This window comes from Schistocerca americana, chromosome X (genome assembly GCF_021461395.2).
Source record: "Schistocerca americana isolate TAMUIC-IGC-003095 chromosome X, iqSchAmer2.1, whole genome shotgun sequence".
In the NCBI taxonomy this organism is placed as follows: domain Eukaryota; kingdom Metazoa; phylum Arthropoda; class Insecta; order Orthoptera; family Acrididae; genus Schistocerca; species Schistocerca americana.
Window position 1 is genome coordinate 535,104,147 of NC_060130.1, and position 23,202 is coordinate 535,127,348.

The 23,202-nt window shown below is 43.3% G+C and overlaps 1 protein-coding gene across 3 annotated transcripts in view; it reads right to left on the bottom strand.

The window, feature by feature from the left end:
• LOC124555180 (beta-1,4-glucuronyltransferase 1) overlaps positions 1-23,202 on the bottom strand; it is a 312,738-nt gene that overhangs the window by 101,835 nt on the left and 187,701 nt on the right. For all 3 annotated transcript variants that reach the window (XM_047129014.1, XM_047129012.1, XM_047129013.1), the window contains exon 2: positions 14,392-14,445. The gene's annotated coding sequence lies outside the window, so the exon portion shown is untranslated. The remainder of the gene's footprint in view (positions 1-14,391; positions 14,446-23,202) is intronic.

Below are 23,202 nucleotides of genomic sequence, written 5' to 3' on the forward strand. Positions count from 1 at the left end.
GCGCTATTTAAGAAGCCTTAGCACCTACTCAGATAGGAAGGATAAAAGTCGTACCGACTCCCTCAGGTAAAAGGTGGCTGCTATACAGAGAGCTTCTGCTACCTAACTAGGAACTCTGAAGGAGTGAAGAAAGCTGCATTTTATCGAAGTGAGGTGTGTCCGAGCCGCTTATGCAATACGCAAAACCAGCGAGGTCATCATATGTGAGGGATTCTTATAGTACAGACTTTGCCTTCGACAGCATTTTCGAGATCATCACGTGTAATTTATACGGTAACTGTTAATATATAATAAAAAGAAGTGACAGTTTGTTGTCCAGTCGGTATTAGTGTAAGTCCCGTAGGACGGAGAGAACAATGACAGACGTATTTCGTGAAGGCCAGCTGCATTCATCTCAAATGATTTCGAAAAACTACAGAAAATTCGAAGCGGTGTAATCGGACGTCGATTCGAGGAACTTTTGTCCCTCCAGGTAAGTGATCTGCGTGAGAGAGACAATCCTCATTTCACACCGCCAATTCGTCATACATGAATGGTGAAATACGGTAGAAATGACTACCACAATCCACTGCCGACTGTAATGGTTGTAAGCTACAGTTCAGTATCTGCGTAAACAGTTAACATTACAGCAAATTAACGCAGAGCTCTGTATCTCTCAATGAAACAGTTTTGATCTATGTTGATAAATTTCTTACAGCTGAAATAACTTCATTTAATACTCACTAGAACGTCGTTTTGAACTACTTATTTCACGTGCTGTTATTTTCCGTTAGACCGCTTGGTTTCAAACACTTCACTGCATTAGTCCATGAATTTTGCGTATTTGTTCCTATGGAAGAGATACTTTGCTATTATTTCCTTTAAACGATTGAGAGTTCAATAGTCTATTGAAGCATTTCTTGTCAGAATTATCTTAAATACCCTTTACCAACACCTAACATACGACCAGGCTTCCGCCTTCAAAGAAGGTTACTGGAAACAACATAACCATCGGCAGCCTCATCGAAGGCCAACGGGAATGCATCATTAACTTAAGATGCTATCTTGGCTCTGTAACAAAATCCACTTTAGTCGCTCATTTAACAAGTGAAACTAAAGAATGGCAATCACTATTTCTTCCCATACAAGGTGACAGACCATCTAGAACAAGTTCTTTCCCGCCAAGAATGATTTATTCACATAATTACATAGTTTCGGAGTGATTTGAGACAAAGAGAATGTATAAAGTCTTGGAAATTGTGAATAGTTTCTGATCAGGAAATTGGACTATCGTGTTGTTGATCTTAAGACATTGGGATACACGAGAGAGAGAGAGAGAGAGAGAGAGAGAGAGAGAGAAATTAATCGAGTCATGTATCTAACATTGACCTATGCAACTCGAGCTTTTGAATTCTCTAACAAGTACAAAAAAGAATGATACTTCAGTTCCCAACTCCTGTCTTTCACAAGTGTCCTGACATGGTACTGGTGCATGTCAACGCCGCGTGAATGCTAACGCAATGGAAAAAGAGCACATCAGCTACGCACGTGTCACATCTAACCTACTTTAGAACTTTAATACTGCGCAAGACTGAGCACCAAATGAAGTAAATTAATTGTGGGTACTGTACATTTCTACTAATAATGAATGGCACAGTCCAATTTGCGTGTGCACAAGGTTACTTCTCATTAGTTTGTTACAATTTCAAACTGTGAACTTAAAATGACTGGGGCCGCTACATTCTACGTTCAACTCCTGAAAGAAGAAAACGGTTCTGTAACCACCGTGATGGAGACTACTTCAAAATCATGATCAAATTTATTCATGCCACGCCTGGAGCCATTAAATGCTGCTTTGCTTCAATAATAAATGCTCTCGTTGCTCTTCTGTGATTCATAGACATCCGCTGGATGGGTAGGGAAATGAAACATACAGGCGGCAGGCTGAAATTTTAACACGATGAAATGCCACCGAGTGAACAGTGGTGGCACTTCCAACTTCGCGTGACGACACTGGTCACGTTCTGCGACTACAAGATGCCTAGCAATGGACTCAAAAATTCAGGATGATTTTGTTAAATCGGGACAAACACTAGCAAACTATACCTGAGAGTTAAAGAAGCAAGAACTTCACATTGACGTGCGTTCGGAAATGCGTTGCCAGGGGCTACGCCCAATTTAAGGCGGAGATGGAAGATCTTTGACAGTGACCTCGATATCAGCACCAGCCAGGTGGTCCACCTGCTTGAGCTAAGTCAAGACGATCGTGTGGAACGTCCTCGACAACTGCCACTGTTTTACAACGAAGGCCTTGTTATCAACGGACTTGTCTGCGCGCCTAGTGTTTTTCGTCGTACAGGTCGCCACGATCCTAGGATTTCTGACATCCATCGTACTCACGGAGGCGGCTACCTTTACAAGGGGCGGTATCGTCAGCAGTCACAAACCGACTTTTGCGTTATTGAGAATTTCGAAGGTATAGCGGCAACGAACATCAGCGCCGGTTCAGACTCGATGTGTGGACGGGGATTATCGGCGCCCCATTACGTGACCAGTCATCCTCCAACAACGCCTTAGGAGTGCGGCATATCTGCACTTCCAGCAGGTGGCTATACATGCCACTAGAAGACGTGTCTTCGGTGGTACGAAGGGTAATGGGGATACCACATGACGGGGCTCAACCTAACTGCCCTCTCGGGCGTGGAGCTAAAATACGGTACAGAGAGAACATTCCCACTTCCTGGCCTTCTCATGTGTGCTTTAATTAATTGAAACTTACACTGTTAAAGATAGTTTTTCTCCGTCTTTAAGTGTTTGTACCTCCCTCGGATGGCATTTCAGGTTGTATGTCACTTTGTTTCCTCATTCTCTGAGGGATCGTTTCCTACAGTTTCTCTTCATCTAGCAAAACCACCTTGACTAAGGATTTGAAGGTCCATCCAACATAGCTGTCCTCTAACAGAGCTCTAAAAAACCTGAAGCAGACTTTTAGGTTTAGTTAAATTTTTCTGCCTGTAAATACCGTATTTATTGGTCCAAGCTACTGCTTTGTGTCCTCAAATGTGGTCGCTATGTGAACGAACTTCACTGAACTCTGAAAAGTCTTCAGTGGGATTACTGAACGGAGTTCTATTTATTCCTGAATGGTGACTTCAATCTCACTATGTAAGGCACTTCTCACCACAGCCAAAGTCTTCAGAAATTACTTCGGAGAACAGACCTGCATCTTCACAGTTTATTATTTCGGAGAATACGAATATTGGTGTTTAAAAGCTGCATGGAGATATGTTACAAAAAATGTTTCACGATAGTACGAGATCCATATGCAGCGAACTCAACAGCGCAAATGTATCTACAAGTGCAGAGAATTATAACAACTCTCAAATATTGTAGCCAGTTCATTCAATAAAACATCAGGTGGATACACCGTTCTAAAACAAACATCTTGGTATCTGTACGGAAGTGCAGTTCGTCTAGTATGGAAAACAAACTGCGAAACGATCCTAAAAAGATGTAATTATAGGAAAGTGTGTCTATACTTCACAGCCATAATAATTTCAAATAGCATCATCACAGCAGATCTGCCTTACCCGTATTGCAATTGGTAACGTATCATATGAGAAGTGAGCGAACGACCTGCACCGGATGTATTAGTACATTTTCAACACACAAACCCTTTTTTGCACCTCAAACCATGTGATGAATGTTGCAGGACACCCTGTACCGCTGCTAGTCAAGTACGCATTCCTTCCTGGGATTCCCATTTGAGCGAAGAGCATTTCCAAATACTTGTGTGTTCATCGAATCTACCGGTAATCTAACAGGAAGCCTCTGAATTGCTTGAACTTATTTCTTTAATCCAACCTGATGGGCATTACGCTCTACCAATACTCAAGAATGGGTCACACGAAGGTTCTGTAAGATTTCTCCTTTGCAGGTGAGTTACACTTTCCTACAATTCTCCAAATAAACCCAAGTCGACTATTCGCCTTCCCTACTACCGACCTTACGATCTTGTTCCAATTCATTTTGCTCTGCAGCTTGTCGTTGAGTCTGGGTATTTAACAGCTGTGGCTGTGTTAAGCAGCAGCACACCACTAATACTGTACCCTTCCGAATTACCTTACTTTTCTGTACCTTTAGAGCAAGCTGCCATTTATCACACCAATAGATATTCTGTTGAACTCGTCCTTTATCTTTCTATGGTCTGTTAACGACAACGCTTTCTTATGTTCAGTACAGCGTAATCTGCGAACATTCGTCGATTACTGCTCACCCTATAGGTCAGATCATTTACGGATACAGAGAACAAAAACCTTTCTATCACACTTCCCTGGAGCACTCTGGACAACACCCACGTTTCTAACAAACACTCGCCGTGGAGGACACCGTACTGGGTGTTATTAATTGAGAAGTCTTCGAGTGACAAATATGAGCACCCACTCTGTATGCTCGGCCCTACGTCAGTATTTTGCAGCGGGGCACTGTCAAACGCTTTCCGGAAAGGTAAGTACATGGAATCTACTTCTTGCCCTTCACTGGTGCGAGAAAGGTGAAATTGAGTTTAGTACGAGCGATGCTTTCTAAATGAGTGTTGATTTTTGGATATAACTTTTTCTACCGCCAGACACGCTCAAGAATTCTGTAGCGGAGTGCTGTTGCTACCAGTAGTAACAATTTCGCCTCAACTCTTCAAGCATTATCTTACAGATGGCGCCAGTTGAACCCGGCCTAATACATGTTTCAGTAACTCTTTCGTTGAAAAAAGAACTTTCCTTACTAAATTGAGTTTTGAAGTAACACTGGGGCTCGAATGTCACTAAAAGCAGGAACTTATTCCCAGTGACCGGTGTGCCATGGAAAATATTACTGTGAACACAACGTTTGTGTTTTTCAACATCAGAGTTTCATTAATTTAGTGAACGGCGCATTAACTCAACTATGCCGTGTTACATATTAATTATCAGCACTGTAGACTGCCGCCGCTACCTGCTTCCTATGGTGATAGTGGTCCACCGAGAGGTCATAGTTTCAGCACAAGATTTTTGAGGAGTGATGTTAACTAACTATTTCGTCACCCTGAGTTGGACGCTCCGTAATTTGTTTACATGATTAATCAATATTGTACAATCTATGACTGTATATAGACGAAGTTCAGCAAATCCTCCCAGGTTAACATGTTTACTAGTTTTTTCCGTAAAACACCCGCTTTGGAGACATAATTCTATTTGCAATAATTACGTTTTGAATCTGGGCCGTGCATATACTTCAAGTTTTCCCGTAAAACAAAACAGTAATTCTGTATACACTCCCCTCCATCTACTACTATCCTATGCCGTATCTCTCGATTTTTGCGCTCTGAGCGTAAAAGCCTTGTGTACCCCCATCAACTATCCAACCTTCCTTCTCTCCCTGGCGCTAGTTTGACTCCCCCTAAATATCTGCACAAGAACCTATGAAAGTAAGCAAGCACACCATGCTTAAATGCGGCACGAATCTTCTAGAATACTACATGAACTGAGCTGTAAAGTAAAGCAGCGTTTCCAAGAAAATGTAGGTACCTTCCCCCTCTGATTGTGTAATTATAAAAAACCCTTATTCATCAAGAAACTAGTATCCTGAAAAGTGATAACTGTGGTAATGGATAACCGTATTTCATTAACGCTGTACCCCGATGTCAGCATCTAACATTGTACGTTGCGTTCTGAAGACAGTGTTATTAGGCCAGTTTGTTGGAGTGGCGTCCGTTTGACTTCAATACGAATAATCAAATATTGTAATTAAGGGAGTGTGTAATTAACAGAATTGACGCGCTGGACGTCAAATACAATTAACCTCCTATTTATAAAGCACCCAGCGCAGGTGAAATTTAATAACTTGTATGTATCAAATACTAAAGGCAACTTTCATAACGGGGGAAACACGTAGCGACAGATGAAGACAGTGGAAGCAGCTGCTCTCTGCCTGATTGCAACTGCACTTATCATCGGCCATAGCGCGCACGCTCTGAAAATCTGAAGGCTACAACAAACTAGAAAAAAAAGAGAGAGAGAGAGAGAGAGAGAGAGAGAGAGAGAGAGAGAGAGAGAGAGAGAGAGAGAGAGAGAAAGGAAAGGAGAAAGGCAGCCTTCACCTGAAGTTTGAACTGCAACGATGTATGCACGAAAGCACATAATGCACTGTGTCCTAGCTTACTCTGGTACCTGCAAGAACTTCGGTAATTTTTACGTCACAAAATTTTTCATACGAAGGGTTTCCAAACGCCCTGTTCGCTTACGCTACAGAAAACCACACTGATTACGCTAAAACAAATACCAGTCATAAGAATTTTTAAAAATGGGACTCCCGTTTTCATGATCCAGAACATCAGGTCTGTATGAAGCAAATTCAGTTGTATCTTTTCCTTAGCCCTGACAAATTACTGCGTAAAAGTGTATAATATGGGGATCTTTGTGCAATTATGACCGTATAAATGAAATGAAGGAGATAACGAAAACCTGTATAAATAGCGCGCCGCCTTGAAGCTGGCGCCATTCTGCACGCAAACTAGCACCGCCGATGTCTGCGATGTATGCTATCCTAGTTACTCTCGTCGCAGAGTGAAGAGTGCTCGTCATTCAAATGGCCGTCACAACATGAACATCTACATGTTATTACTTCCAAATGTCAGATCTACAAGAAGTACCACTGAATTTGTCTCGAGACATGCTCTACTGGCGGCAAAATGCCAGTCCATTTCAAATAAAGCTAATGTGCATTTTATATTTTACAATGTCACGGAAGCGATATTTAGTGGCGTAAGCAGACTGGGCTTTCGGAAACAATATTGGTCTGAAACATTTTCTTGTATGTACGCCTTTACAGCTCCGAATTGCGAGATCATGCACCATCGAAATAGTGAAGTGGGTTAAGATTTATAAAAATTTTGGCTCTTGTGAAGCATTCTTGGTTTAGAGGCTGTTGATTGAGGAAGCCGCAGTATACAGCTCAACACATCCTAATACTACATAACTACAGCAAGTGTTTTTCACTGTGTAGTAGGAAGTAGAAAATCACGTATGTAGTCACAAGAGTTAATTTGCATCTAATTGTGAACTTTATGGCGCTTTCAAATTTCCATACTTCAGCAATTTTTCTGTTGACATAAATGGAAACAGAGTGTGCCAGATAGCTCGAAAGCTGTTTTATTTTACGATGCTATAAACATAAATCTCACAGATTCCAGTTGCGAACAGCTGGAACGTGCAATGTCCTTTGGCACAATTGACTCAGCTGTACTAGAAGTCTACACTAACTTAACTGTACGAAGTTCTACTGTAGGTGACCCAGTACTCACAACGGCCACAATTTGAAATACTCAGATTTCATGCATTGAAGATAAATCGGGGAAACTATCGTTGAAGACCTGTATCATGACAAGCTGCTAATGTTTACGGCAGCATTGTTGCCAGCTGGAATGCACTTAGCTGGTCCGCTTAGTAGAAATATTAATTCGGAGTCATATGAATATATTTGTCACGAAGATCTAATTCAGGCTCGAGGGGTGTATTCAGATCACTGTTGACCAGTTTGACACTTCCTGTAGTCAATTCACGGACCTCATGTAGGCTACAATTTAGCAAGACTGTGGACCCTTTCACTGCTGTCACATATTATCTGCACCATAATGTTTGTTTGTTGCGTACAGAAATCGTTTATGTATCCATGCAATGAACGTAATGCTGACAAGGGAACCTCCCCATCGCACCCCCCTCAGATTTAGTTATAAGTTGGCACAGTGGATAGGCCTTGAAAAACTGAACACAGATCAATAGAAAAAACAGGAAGAAGTTGTGTGGAACTATGAGAAAATAAGCAAAATATACAAACTGAGTAGTCCAACTTTTAACTAAATCTGAGGGGGGGGGGGGGGGGTGAGTGCTTTGGTGAGGTCCCCTTGTGAGAAACAAAGGGAGCATATCGCCCTCTGTACGTCAGGGCTATCTCTATTAATTTGCAGTACCCGTTGCAGAAGGCTCCACAGTATTTGACGATATGACAACCAAATTTTCAATTTAAAGACTTCAGGTACTCATTCCATGTCCAGATTTGGTTATCTATTTATTCGAAAGTAGCATTTTAATCAAATTACTCTGATGCCCCATGACTACGGGGTCAGCGAGATCCATCATGTATCATTGCAACACTGTGAAGGCTGAACTGTGAAACTACAAAGGAACACCTAATGTAAAGTACGACCTTCATGTATGAATGCAGTTAGCGTGCTTATTTTAGTCTCAACGGACACAGGAGGAGGATATAGAAGTTTTGACTGCATGTAGTATGTGTTCAACAAATTTATTCGAGTGGTTAGGTGCCAAGATAATTTGGAAATTATAGACAGGCTCAGTGACTGCGAGGGAAGCTACCAAAAGCCGGCCGGAGTGGCCGTGCGGTTCTAGGCGCTACAGTCTAGAACCGGGCGACCGCTACGGTCGCAGGTTCGAATCCTGCCTCGGGCATGGATGTGTGTGATGTCCTAAGGTTGGTTAGGTTTAATTAGTTCAGAGTTCTAAGCGACTGATGGACTGATGACCTCAGAAGTTAAGTCACGTAGTGCTCAGAGCCATTAGAAGCTACCAAAATAAGGGCCTTCATCTGTCTGCTGGACTATGGAGGAGATGTCGGGTATGCGAGAGGGAGGGGGGAGGGGGGCGCGCAACCTTCAGCCGTAGCATGGGCAACGACGTCCACGTGCTTAAGCCCAACGTCGTGTCTGAAGATGTCCAATCAGCACAGGATAGGCCCTGGATAAAGACCTGGTGGCAGCCTCTAGGTTAAGCCTTCCGACAGACGGAGAATCGTTGGCTTTGGAAGGTTCCTCTGTTTTCTAGTTTGTGGAAAGGGACTGTCACGGCTGCGCCATTGTTCTCGTCTGGAGCGCCACCATAATAGTTTTCATGTTTCTGAATATGGTCGCTTGGGCATACTGTGACGGCTGCAGAGAGATTCTACAACGCCATGTGTACCTTTTTAAAGGTACATGTTGACATGGGTTCCTCTAATGACAGTGTTCTCATCACGGGACAGGCCTCGTGGACGAGTACCAGTAAGCTAAGGACGCCACACATGTAGTACGGCCAACTTGTTACCCAAGTTTAAGTATCATTGTAGAAGCTTAGGGCCTCGCCGTCGTAGACTCTTTCCGACCGCCGGAGAGCTCTATCACAAATAGGAGGCGTTAACCGCAAGCAATGCTGGATGCCTGATCCACGGTACGGGGAGTCGTTCTGCATCTTGCATTGCCTTATGAGGACACTGCAGCCTGCATTTAACCTCTGTACATCTTGTGGTGCTACAGGAGGCTGCTTAAGATTGAATGGATACATCGGATGGAGATGAGATGCTGGATCGGATTGGGGAGAGAAATTCATAGTGTCATCTGAATGGAAGAAGCATCAGCTGATGGCTATTTCCTGACGCCTCATGAAATATTCTAATTCAGTAACAGAAGGCATTGTGAAGTGCAAAAAATTGTAGAAGGAAAACGAGTACGCAGGTTCAAGTGAATGCAGGAAGGATGATTAGCGTTTAACGTCCCGTCGGTGACATCAGATAGTGAACACAAGCTCAGATCAGGGAAGGAAATTGGCCGTCTCTTTCAGATGGACTTCTCTGGCACTCGTCTGAAGTGATTTAGGGAAATCACAAGAAACAAATCTGGATGACAACACGGTAACTTGAACCATTGTCCTCCCGAATATGAGCCCAACGTGTTTCCCCTGTACTATCTCGCCTGCTAACTGGATATAGGTTGCAGTATTTATTGGAAGATGAAGAGACTCCCGCATGATAGCGAAACGTGCATAGCGACATCAAACCAGCCTTCCAACTGATGACATGAATATTCCACCAGCTGTGAACACTACAGAACTGAAGTACTCCCATCCCGTCGTGACGCACTGGAATGTGTTATTTACTGTAAGTTTTTTATGAATGTGTAACAATAGTCCTACACATACAAAAAAAAAATGTCGCGGATGTAATTTAATTTTGGCGAGTGTCGTTCAGCGATCTGAAATTTTTTTTAGGGCAACTGGTTTTCAACAAACCAGTTTCACGGACAACTGAAGAGAATGGATGAATTTCGATAGCTCCAGAGACAAAGTAAAACATTTGGGTACTTCATGAATAGTAGCTCGCCTTCAATTTCGCCAAAATCAAGAGTATGTTAAAACTAAAGTTACTAATTTTACTCTTGCCATAATCTCAGTTGATTGTTCAAAGAACAGCACAACCGAAGGAAATACCACGTCCCTCAGATGTAGAGCACTGAATACACTGTTGTCCGCAGTTTACCCAGTGTCTCCCTGCAGCCTTCACAGTATCTGGGTTTTTGCACGAACGGCCGCATTTCAAAGCAGCGTGATGGACGACTCCTGAAAGTGATGACTAACCCGTCAGTTAAAAACGAGCCCCACAGCTATTGAGCTAAGTGCCAGTTCACAGTTCCCAGTGCGGCCGGCCACGCTGTTCCCGTGTACCAGGGTGACTCCGGCGCTACCGACGCATCGCACTTTCTCATCGTAATGGCTTAATGGGCCTAAGCACTCTTCATAGCAACGCAGCAACAGTGTCTACCACTAGCTTTAACAGCTACTTACTACTGGCTTCGGATTTGGTACAGTAAATAACAACTGCAGCGATGACGTTGAAACAACTCTCACGTCTAACAATTTTTCTTCAGTTTCTTCTGCCAGTTGACACGTTTAATACCTTTCCTCTAACCATAGGTATCTTCAAGCAATAAACACAGACAATAAGCGGGATAGATTCACAAGTAAGAATCGCATGCAGCACATGTATACAAATAAGAGAACTATTCAGAGGACGATGAATAGTGGAACTCATTAGTCGACCACAATATTAATGCTCCGGGAAGTTAAGGCGCATAGGTCGTCTCGTGTGTAACTGTGAGCTTGAAGCCGATTAGAATGTGCTGCTGTGTGAACAACCAGAAGTTATTCCAACTTCCACAATGTATACGCAGTCGAAAAAATTGATGTGGTTTTTGTTTGTCACCGCCCATTTCCGGTAACTACCACGGAAGGCTAAGTGTAATAATATCATGATTGAGTAGTATGTGTCTCGAAGTACAGCGAGAAATCTCGCACATATTTTCTAGAAAAAACATAAAATGAATATGATGTACTGTAACCGTAACCAATGTGCAATAAATACATCACTGCGAAGAGGGAGTGCCAGAGGGAACTTCAAGACAATAAATAATTGAGGTTTTCATCGCAAATTCGATTCCACTTATCCTTGGGATTTAGTAAATATAACAGGAAACCAATCACTGTGGCCAAATGGCGATTTCAATTCCATTCCCTTAAGTACCACGTTTATTGACCCTGACCCTTGTGGCACTGTGGTTGACTACCGTAAGACCGCGTCTATTTATGGCACATTTACTGTTTAAGTGTAACGGTACAAGTCATGCAGTCCAGCAGTGGGACGTGAAAATGGCCGAAAGCTCAATCTTTACTGCGTTAAAGTAACAGTTTCCATGGAGCGGCGGTCATTCTGGTAAACTTACATGAAAGTGAAAATAATTAAGACTCTTGGCTTGACTGTACGAAGCTCTCATCATACGCACTTATGAGAAGGGGTTTCAAAACCCATGGCAAATCAGAAATATCTACTAGCAGGTCTTCCTCAGCATCAACGTACTTACCTTCTATTGGATTCTCAAATTGTTTTAGACCAAACTCAGCACGCATAGCTGAAGGTAACATGTTATGTATCCAGAAGAAGTAAAAACTCTCATAAAACGGAATGATAATTTGAACGTTCCTGTGCTTTAATAGGCATTGTACTGTGAGATTGTACGCACTTTCGTATCTCCGAGCAGACTGACAGTCTATTTCAGGGGAGAATACAGTTGAACACAGAATCTGAAACGCCGTTCACATATCTTAACTGATAATGATGGTACAGTTTACGATAATCCAGTATCATCCTACGCCAGAACAAAATCCTAGGGTAACTGTGGAAAAGCCTGACCCTTTTGGTCTTGCCAGCAGTCATAATTGTTGTTAGGTTTGCAACACGTGTGCATAGCGCAAAACCACTACCTGCGACAGGCACTTTAGGCAGACGGTGACGCCGGCTTGGCGTGCTCCAGTTGACACGATGACATTTGCATTGTCTGCGCGCGCCGCATCAGATGACATCCGGCCACAGCGACGCGACACCGCTGCTCCCGTCATGAGAGACCACACCAAGGTCTCCAACATACTGTTTATCTGGCTGCCATCTCAATTACAGTTACTGTCATCTGTCACCTATACGAGTATCTCCTAGCTTTTGACTGAATCGCATGAATGACACGTGCAAGACAGGTAATCTTTAAATACTAGCCTGAGCTACTTTAAGATTCAGAGAAGACCCACGTACAGCGTAAAACGTGGGTTTTGGACTTTCAGCAGCAGGCTCTAACTTGGCCAGGCTAATTACCGTCTTAAGATTTGTCTGGCAACCAGATCACAACTGAGTGGAAATTTGTCCACTCACAGAATCGAGTCAGGAAGCTGCTGGTTAAGCTACAGATAGTGGGTTCTACGCACTTAAGAGTCTCTTTATTATAATAATAATAATAATAATAATAATAATAATAATGTTGGGGAATATCTACAGGCGTCCGGCATATCATACAGCCAGGAGCGTTTCAGTTGTATCCGTTTCACATGCATGAAAACTGACGTACGTAAAGGCCATAAAAAGAACTTTTAAGCGGACTGTGTGTCTACTATGTAAGCTTTCAGTTTAAGATATAAGAATTACTCTCTTATTAACCATGCGAACGCACACGAGATACTCGCGACAAAGATTGTTTGAATCAGAATAGTGCGAAATGCGGTTTTCCGAATGAAATACACAGCGGAAAAACGGAGACAGCGTACTTCATGGCACGAAGGTGTAATTAATGTCAAATAAGATAAAACGAAGTCAGAATGCGCGGAAGACTTCAAAGGTAAGTGGGAGATAGTACGGTAATTGAATGCTTCAATTGAGCAACCTACCAATTATCGAAGTGTCGGGCTATAGTAATTAAACTGCAGCGGTGATTTGGAGGATGGGGAGAAGCAAAGTTTCAATACGATAGATAAGACGGATGCGCGGACTTTTTGTGCATTTTATGCTGTGTGTGTGTGTGTGTGTGTGTGTGTGTGTGTGTGTGTGTGTGTGTGTGTGTGTGTGTGTTGGGGGACCTCACCCAAGCGCGGCCGCTCTTTGCCAATAAATTTCGGAACTCTAGAAAACTGTTCGAAGATTATGGTGCTTATCAACGAAGGAAGGAAGGAAGGAAGGAACCCAGTTATCGGTGCATACTGTATCGTTTGACGAAGTATCTTGACGAAATAGCTGTAAGTATCTTGACGTAGTACCTTCACGTGTACTTCACAAAATGTAGGAGCGACACGCAAAGAACGTGAACGTGAACTGTAATACAGAATTCCAAAATTTCCCTAAATACCACCTAAAAAAAAAATCAACTGTATTTTCATCTAATTGTGCTGTGCTCTAACTTCTTTGGACTAGCACACACTGGTTTACAAAAAAATATGAAGCACTCAGAAGAGGAGGAAAATTTCACGGGTTGACAGGTTGCATGTTATTTGAGTGATTACAAAATCGAGGCAAGTTTATTAAGAACTAGGCTGCATAAACCCACTTCGCAGTGAAGTATTCACCCGTCTGGCCTGGATGTGTGCAATGATTCCGGTTGGGAGGGTTGTCGAAGCAGTTTTATCCTTTCTTGGGACAAGCTGATACACAAGTGTTTTAACTGGGCCTTGATATCCTGGATGTTGTCACTGGGACACAATTTACGTTTGAATTGGTACCCCAGTTGTAACTATCCGACGATGGTCATTCGAGGTAGCAGAGAATCACGATTCGTCGCTGAACAAAATGGACGCCATTCATGAATAGTTCATGTTTCCCTGTCACGGCACCACTCCAAACGCAGCAGTATGTGGTGGTGTGTTGACGGCAACCTACGCTTGGTACACAAATTCCCTAGTCCGACTCCTACTAATTTCTGACCAGTGATGCGGATGACCATGTTGCTGGGAATCCAGTATTACTGCTTGCATGGCGGGGGGGAGGGGGGGGGGGGGGGGGCGGGCATGTGTGAAGGGGTTGCGATGTGCTTGGTGCACATCTTTTATACCCATCAGGCCTGGTAACAATATTAGTGCACTCTGGTGGCTGTTCTGCGTGTCAGAGAAAACCCCATTTACGCATCCGCCGACGGAGTGTATTTGTATGAAGTTACATTGACATCGGACCATGTATTGTGGTTGCTTCCCATTTTTCGATAGGCAGTGTAATTGTCTTAGTTAAATAAAAAGTGGAGGTACTTACCATTACGTGAAGTCCAGTGGCAGCCTACGTGTCAGACTGGGTCACGTCCAACAACTGCAGAGAAAACAGAACAGCCATTCTAGAGATGCTGAACAAGAAAATATATTAAGTATTACGTACTATAAATGTACTCCAACACATTTCGGTGTAGAATGTAAGAGATGACATCTACACGTGCCCTATTGCCGTTAACATGTATACAGTGACACATATTTGTGTGTGTAATTTCATCTAAACTTGTTTTCGTTTATGGTAAAGAATTTAACCAGTCACAAATATTTTTTGGAAAGCTGTATCTTAATGCGAAACTGGCTTCCGATTGTTATGCTAATCTACAGATGCTTTAACGCTTCCTGTTACATTAATTTCTCAGCAACCAGACACCCGACTCTCCAGCACGTTCCAGTGGACGGCGGTGCTACTTGCTTTCATCCTTCGACTTTTTCAGAACGGTGCGGAAATTGTAGCAATACAAAGATGACACACATTCTAAATGAATCACAGTAGAACGCGAATAGTTCATAATATGCTTAATATCTGCTTCAGCGTCAGATACGAGAGTATTATGACGGAAATTTATTTATAGCGTGTTTGCTGTCAGCACTGCTACAACTTGCGCATCATCCCGAAAATTTCGGAGGATCAAAGGAAGACGAAACTCCGTCCACTGGAACATGCTGAAGGACCGGATGTCATGCTGTTGATAAATAAAATACGTAACAGGAGCAGTTATGCATCTAAGGATGAGCATAACAACCCGAAACCGGCTGCGGCAGTAAAATAAAGCTGTTTAAGTATTTGCAGCTGGTTGTTCTTTTGACGAACAATCATTAATGGTTGCGTCCGAGATACAGTATGGATAAAATTGATTGTAAAGCGTGGGAACTAAAACAATTTTAAATAACTTTGGCTTTAGATAGCGTGAAATCTTGCCATTCACGATCATGCATTAAGTTAGTGTTAAGGCTAGAAACATGCCCCTACAATAAAGGTTGCGAGAAATTAAAAAGGTCCAGTCGCATTCGTGCGAAAATAATCTGTTCAGACATCGTGTAGGCAGTTTTCCACCACGTTCAAAAATATTTGCTAGCCTATTTCGGCATCAGTCTTCGCAGAATCAATGCCATATATTCTATACGAGGGAGCATTATATCATGTATTCTGGAGTTAGGCAGTCCTCGCTGAACTTCGCTGTGTTCATTACTGTTTGTGACACGTCGTACGTCAGGGAGGATATGTTTCTTCATACTACTCTTTACCTCACTTTCGAAAGGAAGCAACTGCCTATAGAAGTACACACTAATCTTGGCGAATTATTTCGATTGGGATTAACTGGAAACATATAGGGCCTTAAGTACAGACGAACTTATACCATTAGAATGGCAGTTCGCGCTTCGTACCAAGGAAGTAGGTAAGAAAGTAACAGCAGCTGAGATTGAAATAATAGTTTCAACTGTTTAGATATGTCGAGATAGTTAATATTCAATACCTAAACTAAAGAAGCCTGTTGTTCACGTCTGAAGACTTCCTTCAAGTGTCTGCTCAACCATTGATAACAGACCGACGTGACGTGCTTTGTTAAGATCAAACATGCCTGTCAAGCGTGTATAAAATTATTTTAGGTTTTCGGCCGCGTAACGATGAATCGCCGGAACTATACACATTAAAAAAAGTTTTGCATCACCCCAGTTCCCAGAACTCGGGAAGATAGACGTTGATTGTGGATATTGTATCACAGACACAGTCCCTTTGACTGTTCAGAGATGTCATTAAGCCCGCCCAAAGATTTAAACAACCATGCATGAACAGCGCCTATTTAACGCAGGGGGGAGGGGGGGGGGTCAGACAGCCGATCAGTTGCAGTCATTCTACCAGAAAGGAGGTACAACGACTCGTGTTGTCTGTATTTCAACCATGCCTAGACGGTCAATACCGGGGTTCGATCGCGTCCGCATTGTTACTTTGTGCCAGGAAGGGCTCTCAACAAGGAAGTGTCCAGGCGTCTCAGAATGAACCAAAGCGATGTTGTTCGGACATGGAGGAGATACAGAGACAAGAACTGTCGAGGACATGCCTCGCTCAGGTCGCCCAAGGGCTGCTACTGCAGTGAATGACCGCTACTTACGGATTATGGCCCGGACGAACCCTGACAGCAACGCTACCATGTTGAATAATGCTTTTCGTGGAGCCACAGGACGTGTTACGACTCAAACTGTGCGCAATACGCTGCATTTTGAGCAACTTCATTCCCGACGTCCATAGCGAGGTCCACGTTTACAACCACGACACCATGCAGCACGGTACAGATGGGCCAACATGCCGAATGGATCGCTCAGGATTGGCATCACGTTCTCTTCAACGATGAGTGTCGCATATGCCTTCAACCAGGCAATCGTCGGAGACGTGTTTAGAGGCAACCCGGTCAGGCTGAACGAGTTAGACATACTGTCCAGCGAGTGCAACAAGGTGGAGGTCCCTGCTGTTTAGGGGTGGCGTTATAGGGGGCCGACGCACGCCGCTGGTGGTCATGGAAGGCGCAGTAACGGCTGTACGATACATGAATGCCATCCTCCGACAGATAGTGCAACCATATCAGCAGTATATTGGCGAGGCATTCGTCTTCATGGACGACAATTCGTGCACCCCCCCCCCCCCCCCATCGTGCACATCTTGTGAATGACTTCCTTCAGGATAACGACATCGCTCGACTAGAGTGGCCAGCAAGTCCTCCAGACATGAACCCCATCGAACATGCCTGGAATAGACTGAAAAGGGCTGTTTATGGAGGACGTGATCCACCAAGCACTCTGAGGGATCTACGCCCAATCGCCGTTGAGGAGTGGGACAATCTGGATCAACAGTGTCTTGATGAACTTGTGGATAGAGTGCCACGTCGGGTACTGGCATTTCGCTGTATGGTGGTGCAACATGCTATGTGTGGTTTTCATGAGCAATGAAATGGGTGGAAATGATGTTTCTTGATCTTTGTTCCTATTTTCTGTACAGGTTCCGGAACTCTCGGAACCGAGGTGATGCAAAACTTTTTTTTGATGTGTGTATTACATAACAGACATTTCTACCTCTTTTGCGGCGATGTTCTCCAGGGTGACTGAACAGCAGTTTACCAGTTCAGTCGATTCTGAGAGAATAGCTGCGACGACGGTTGGAGCGTTGGGTGCTAGTTTTTCAGTGTTTCATAATTGTGTGTGTCCTAACACCCGAAAGGATGTTTTCAAATTGGCACTGTTCGTAGAAGACTACGAAGGCTGACGCGAACCAAGGACAAATACTGTAAGATGGTCCCACAAGGCCAATATCTCGGCTAGTTGATCAGAATTTATGGCGTAGAGGTATAAAAGAAAAAACGTTTATTGATCACTAAGAACTTGAGTGTTCCCAGCGCCAGTGCACAGAGCATACGGGGAGTAACTGTTTCCCAACGGTACGTGATTAAGTTGTAAGTGCACACCCCTAAGATAATGAACCGTCCAGTGGACAGGGCAGCCGTAATCAACGGCGGTCGACCGTGCAAACTGAGCGCTTTGACGCGGCTAGCGGAGCAGCTAACAATGTTGTGCCAGGCACGGGCGTACGTATTGACGCAGCAGCGGGTTTCCCCGCGCACTGAGTCAGAGGCGGCGGCCGGACGTGCCCCACGTTTCCCCACGCCTGCTGCGGCCGCTGCCGTGGTCCCCCACACTCCGCCCTTTCCCTCCAACCGCTCACCGCTAACAGTCAAGCCGCAGCTCCCTACGTAACACAATGGACCTCCAACTGCGCTCGGTCAATGTACCGAAAGTTACGGAGTGGAAGTTGTTATAAGAGTCCTCCTTGTATTAGGCAAATTGCTTATTACAGTATCCATCTCTTGCATCCTCTTTCTGCATTTCTTCTTCCAGTGCATTTACAATTTAGGTCATTAACCGGGAACCGTTCTCCACCCGTACGTTCTACATTTTCCTTCTATTTTCTCCGATTTTCCTTTATTTTCTCGTTCGGTTATATATTCCTGTATCTTTCCTCTTATCTTTACGGGTCTTCCCCTGTACGGCCTTCCACTCTGCTGAGAAATCTCATTTCTTGAGCTTGTTTTCGCCCATGGTTCACTTGCGTAAGAAAGGCTTGGTCCTGCTACCGTTTTATGAAACTTCAGCTGGGTTTCTTTCCTGGCTCTATTCTGCTAACTTTTTAGGCCTTTGGTTACACATTTGGAAGTAAATTTATTTACTTTTAAGTCCAGGTCATGGTTATATTGCAAAGTGATGTCGCATCCTAGATATTTAAAATGTTTTACTTGCGCCAAGATTTTATTATTCGAGACTGTTTTAGATTTTACTGGTTGTCTGTCGGTAGACAAAACTAAAGAGATTGCATTTCAGGGCACTTTTAGGTTGTCATTTGTCACTATTTGCTGCAACTTTTTTCCTTTTATCCGTTTTTTCGTGTTCATTGGCTTTTTTGTTGTATTTCCCATACCTGTAACAATTTGTGTGTGTGTATTGACTCTTAACTGTATTTATGAGGTCAGATGAGTAACCTCGTTGAGCCATGGTACTCCATAGCGTTTCTCTACCGACATTATGGGAAGCTTTCTCGTCCAGTACCCTGAACTCAGGGGTAATGGTCTCGGAAAGGTTGGGGACCATTGACTGCAATGAAATATTAGCTAGCATCCCAGTTTTCCCCACCAACATTAGCACGCAACTACAGAACAAAAAACAACTTTTTTGAATTCCTGTTTTTGTAAATACTTAAGGTAACTGATTTCATTTCCTTAGACGGTTTGTTAAACAGCGAGTTATCTAATCAGTGAGACAACAGGAACTACTTATTTGTTAGAATAGTTCTTACAGAATTAAGCCTATCTCAGTGCATTGTGAATATCACCTTGAAATACTACTCAGAAAAGAAAATGAACTGCCATATTGACGACACACGCGTATTAGCAAACCTGCTTCTTTTGCGCCTCTTCTCTCCCTAGGACCAATCTCCTCTCCCATTATCTCCATCGCCATTTAAAATTAACCAAGTTATGCTTAGTTTGTAAATCTCGTGATTGCTAGAGTCACTTCTACTGAACTGGCAGAAATTTGAAGATTTCAGGCTGCCAATGCTTCGATTATGAATACTGCCACTCCCTATACTACTATGTAAAGCCAAGTTGTTTCACGTTGTTACCAAAAATCCCTGAACTTAATCGGCCAATAACTTTCGAATTTTTACAAAATTCTCTAATAAGCGTTCACACGAATATTGGCTTTATATTTTTTCAGACAACGATCTGCCGCTTTTCCGTTAAAAGCTACCACAAGAAAGAAAATGTTGTGACATGAAAATGTGCGGCTTCCGTTTCTTTCTCGCAGTGTTTTAACTGCGATAGCATGACAGACTACTGGACAAACTGTTTCTCCCATATTATTCGCTCTCCTTATACGTATACAATTTTAAACAGGAACTACTTGCTGATTTGTTTTCTTCTTCAGAGTCGGTTTTAACAGGAAGCAGGAAAATAATCTTTATGGCTTGTCGGCTTATGATTAGAATACTACTATCGAATCCGAATCGTCCGGAAGTTTCAAGTCCTATCTGTTGGCTAATTACAACTGTAAGAACTATTGTCGGTAAAACTACTATTCTCAGAGGGTGCAGCAGCACGCAAGGTCTCTCATATCCTGTATACCAGTGATGCCAACAGACTCACCGATTCATTTTGCTCGACTTCAATTCTCGACCAAGGTTTCGTTGGCAATAACAATAAAAAAAATCTTAAACGTGTGTGTGTGTGTGTGTGTGTGTGTGTGTGTGTGTGTGTGTGTGTGTGAGAGAGAGAGAGAGAGAGAGAGAGAGAGAGAGAGAGAGAGAGAGAGAGAGAGAGAGAGATATTGATTGGGAGGGGGGGGGGTGAAGACGGGGAGAAGAATATGGACAAACGGGGGTGGACGAAGGAGATAAGGACGTATATCCAATTTTTACACGTATTTAGCAGCTACTAAGTATTAATGGGTTCGCTAGTAATAATAATAAAAATAATAGCAGTAGTAATGTAGTGTGTAGGCCCCATGGCAGTGTAGCGTCCATTGCATGGTTACTATTATGCTGCGCCGCCTTTAATTTCAGTTATTTTTGAAAAGTAAGCAAGCAAGCAATTTCTCGTCCATAGACAGAAGCACCACCAACTCTGAAGACATTTTCATGAGAAATTTGAGTTAATATTGGGCTCACTACTACATGTAGTGGTAAGATTAAAATACCAGGCAAATCAATCTAATTCATGCTATGCTTCATGGTCGATCTCTTTTTGTATGATGTAATTTGAATTTTAGTTTATATATTAAGGATACATTTTCTCAGTGTAATGGTTGATTTACAGTACCTTTTGTTGATTTCAGTGAAGCGTTTGACGTGGTACCCCATTGCAGGCTGTTGAAGGTATGAGCATATGGAGTAGATTAATATATGCGAGTAGCTCTAAGACTTCCTAAGTAACAAAACCCAGTATACTGTCCCCGTCCGCAAATCTTCAGAGACAAGGATATTGTCAGGAGTGCACCAAGTGGCAAGATTACGATTATTCTCTACATACAAAAATGATTTGGCTGACAGGATGGGTAGCAATCTGCAGTTGTTTGCTGATGATGCTGTGGTGTACAGTGGGTTGTAGTCGTTGAGCGACTGTTGGAGGATACAAGACGACAGACAAAATTCCTAATTGATGTGATGAATGACAGCTTGCCTTAAATGTAGAGAAATTGAAGTTCAAATGGTTCAAATGGCTCTGAGCACTATGGGACTTAACATCTGTGGTCATCAGTCCCCTAGAACTTAGAACTACAGGGCTATTACAAATGATTGAAGCGGTTTCATAAATTCACTGTAGCGCCATTCACTGACATATGGTCACGACACACTACAGATACGTAGAAAAACAAAGTTTTGTTCGGCTGAAGCCGCACTTCAGGTTTCTGCCGCCAGAGCGCTCGAGAGCGCAGTGAGACAAAATGGCGAAGGGAGCCGAGAAAGCGTATGTTGTGCTTGAAATGCACTCACATCAGTCAGTCGTAACAGTGCAACGACACTTCAGGACGAAGTTCAACAAAGATCCACAAACTGCTAACTCCATTCGGAGATGGTATGCGCAGTTTAAAGCTTCTGGATGCCTCTGTAAGGGGAAATCAACGGGTCGGCCTGCAGTGAGCGAAGAAACGGTTGAACGCGTGCGGGCAAGTTTCACGCGTAGCCCACGGAAGTCGACGAATAAAGCAAGCAGGGAGCTAAACGTACCACAGCCGACGGTTTGGAAAATCTTACGGAAAAGGCTAAAGCAGAAGCCTTACCGTTTACAATTGCTACAAGCCCTGACACCCGATGACAAAGTCAAACGCTTTGAATTTTCGGCGCGATTGCAACAGCTCATGGAAGAGGATGCGTTCAGTGCGAAACTTGTTTTCAGTGATGAAGCAACATTTTTTCTTGATGGTGAAGTGAACAGACAAAATGTGCGAATCTGGGCGGTAGTGAATCCTCACGCATTCATGCAGCAAATTCGCAATTCACCAAAAGTTAACGTGTTTTGTGCAATCTCACGGTTTAAAGTTAACGGCCCCTTTTTCTTCTGCGAAAAAAAAGGTTACTGGACACGTGTATCTGGACATGCTGGAAAATTGGCTCATGCCAAAACTGGAGACCGACAGCGCCGACTTCATCTTTCAACAGGATGAAGCTCCACCGCACTTCCATCATGATGTTCGGCATTTCTTAAACAGGAGATTGGAAAACCGATGGATCGGTCGTGGTGGAGATCATGATCAGCAATTCATGTCATGGCCTCCACGCTCTCCCGACTTAGCCCCATGCGATTTCTTTCTGTGGGGTTATGTGAAAGATTTCATTGGTATTCGACGTCTTTGTTCTTCGATCTACATATATATTTCTCAACATAGTCACTATCGTGACGAACACATCACTGCCAATGAAAGACCAATTTGTTATCTACATTTATGCTCCGCAAGCCACCCAACGGTGTGTGGCGGAGGGCACTTTACGTGCCACTGTCATTACCTCCCTTTCCTGTTCCAGTCGGGTATGGTTCGCGGGAAGAACCAATGTCTGAAAGCCTCCGTGCGCGCTCTAATCTCTCTAATTTTACATTCGTGATCTCCTCGGGAGGTATAAGTAGGGGGAAGCAATATATTCGATACCTCATCCAGAAACGCAGCCTCTCGAAACCTGGCGAGCAATCTACACCGCGATGCAGAGCGCCTCTCTTGCAGAGTCTGCCACTTGAGTTTATTAAACATCTCCGTAACGCTATCACGGTTACCAAATAACCCAGTGACGAAACGCGCCGCTCTTCTTTGGATCTTCTCTATCTCCTCCGTCAACCCGACCTGGTACGGATCCCACACTGATGAGCAATACTCAAGTATAGGTCAAACGAGTGTTTTCTAAGCCACCTCCTTTGTTGATGGACTACATTTTCTAAGCACTCTCCCAATGAATCTCAACCTGGTACCTGCTACCAACAATTAATTTTATATGATCATTCCACTTCAAATCGTTCCGCACGCATACTCCCAGATATTTTACAGAAGTAACCGCTACCAGTGTTTGTTCTGCTATCATATAATCATACCATAAAGGATCCTTCTTTCTATGTATTCGCAATACGTTACATTTGTCTATGTTAAAGGACAGTTGCCACTCCCTGCACCAAGTGCCTATCCGCTGCAGATCTTCCTGCATTTCGCTACAATTTTCTAATGCTGCAACTTCTCTGTTACAGCATCATCCGCGAAAAGCCGCATGGAACTT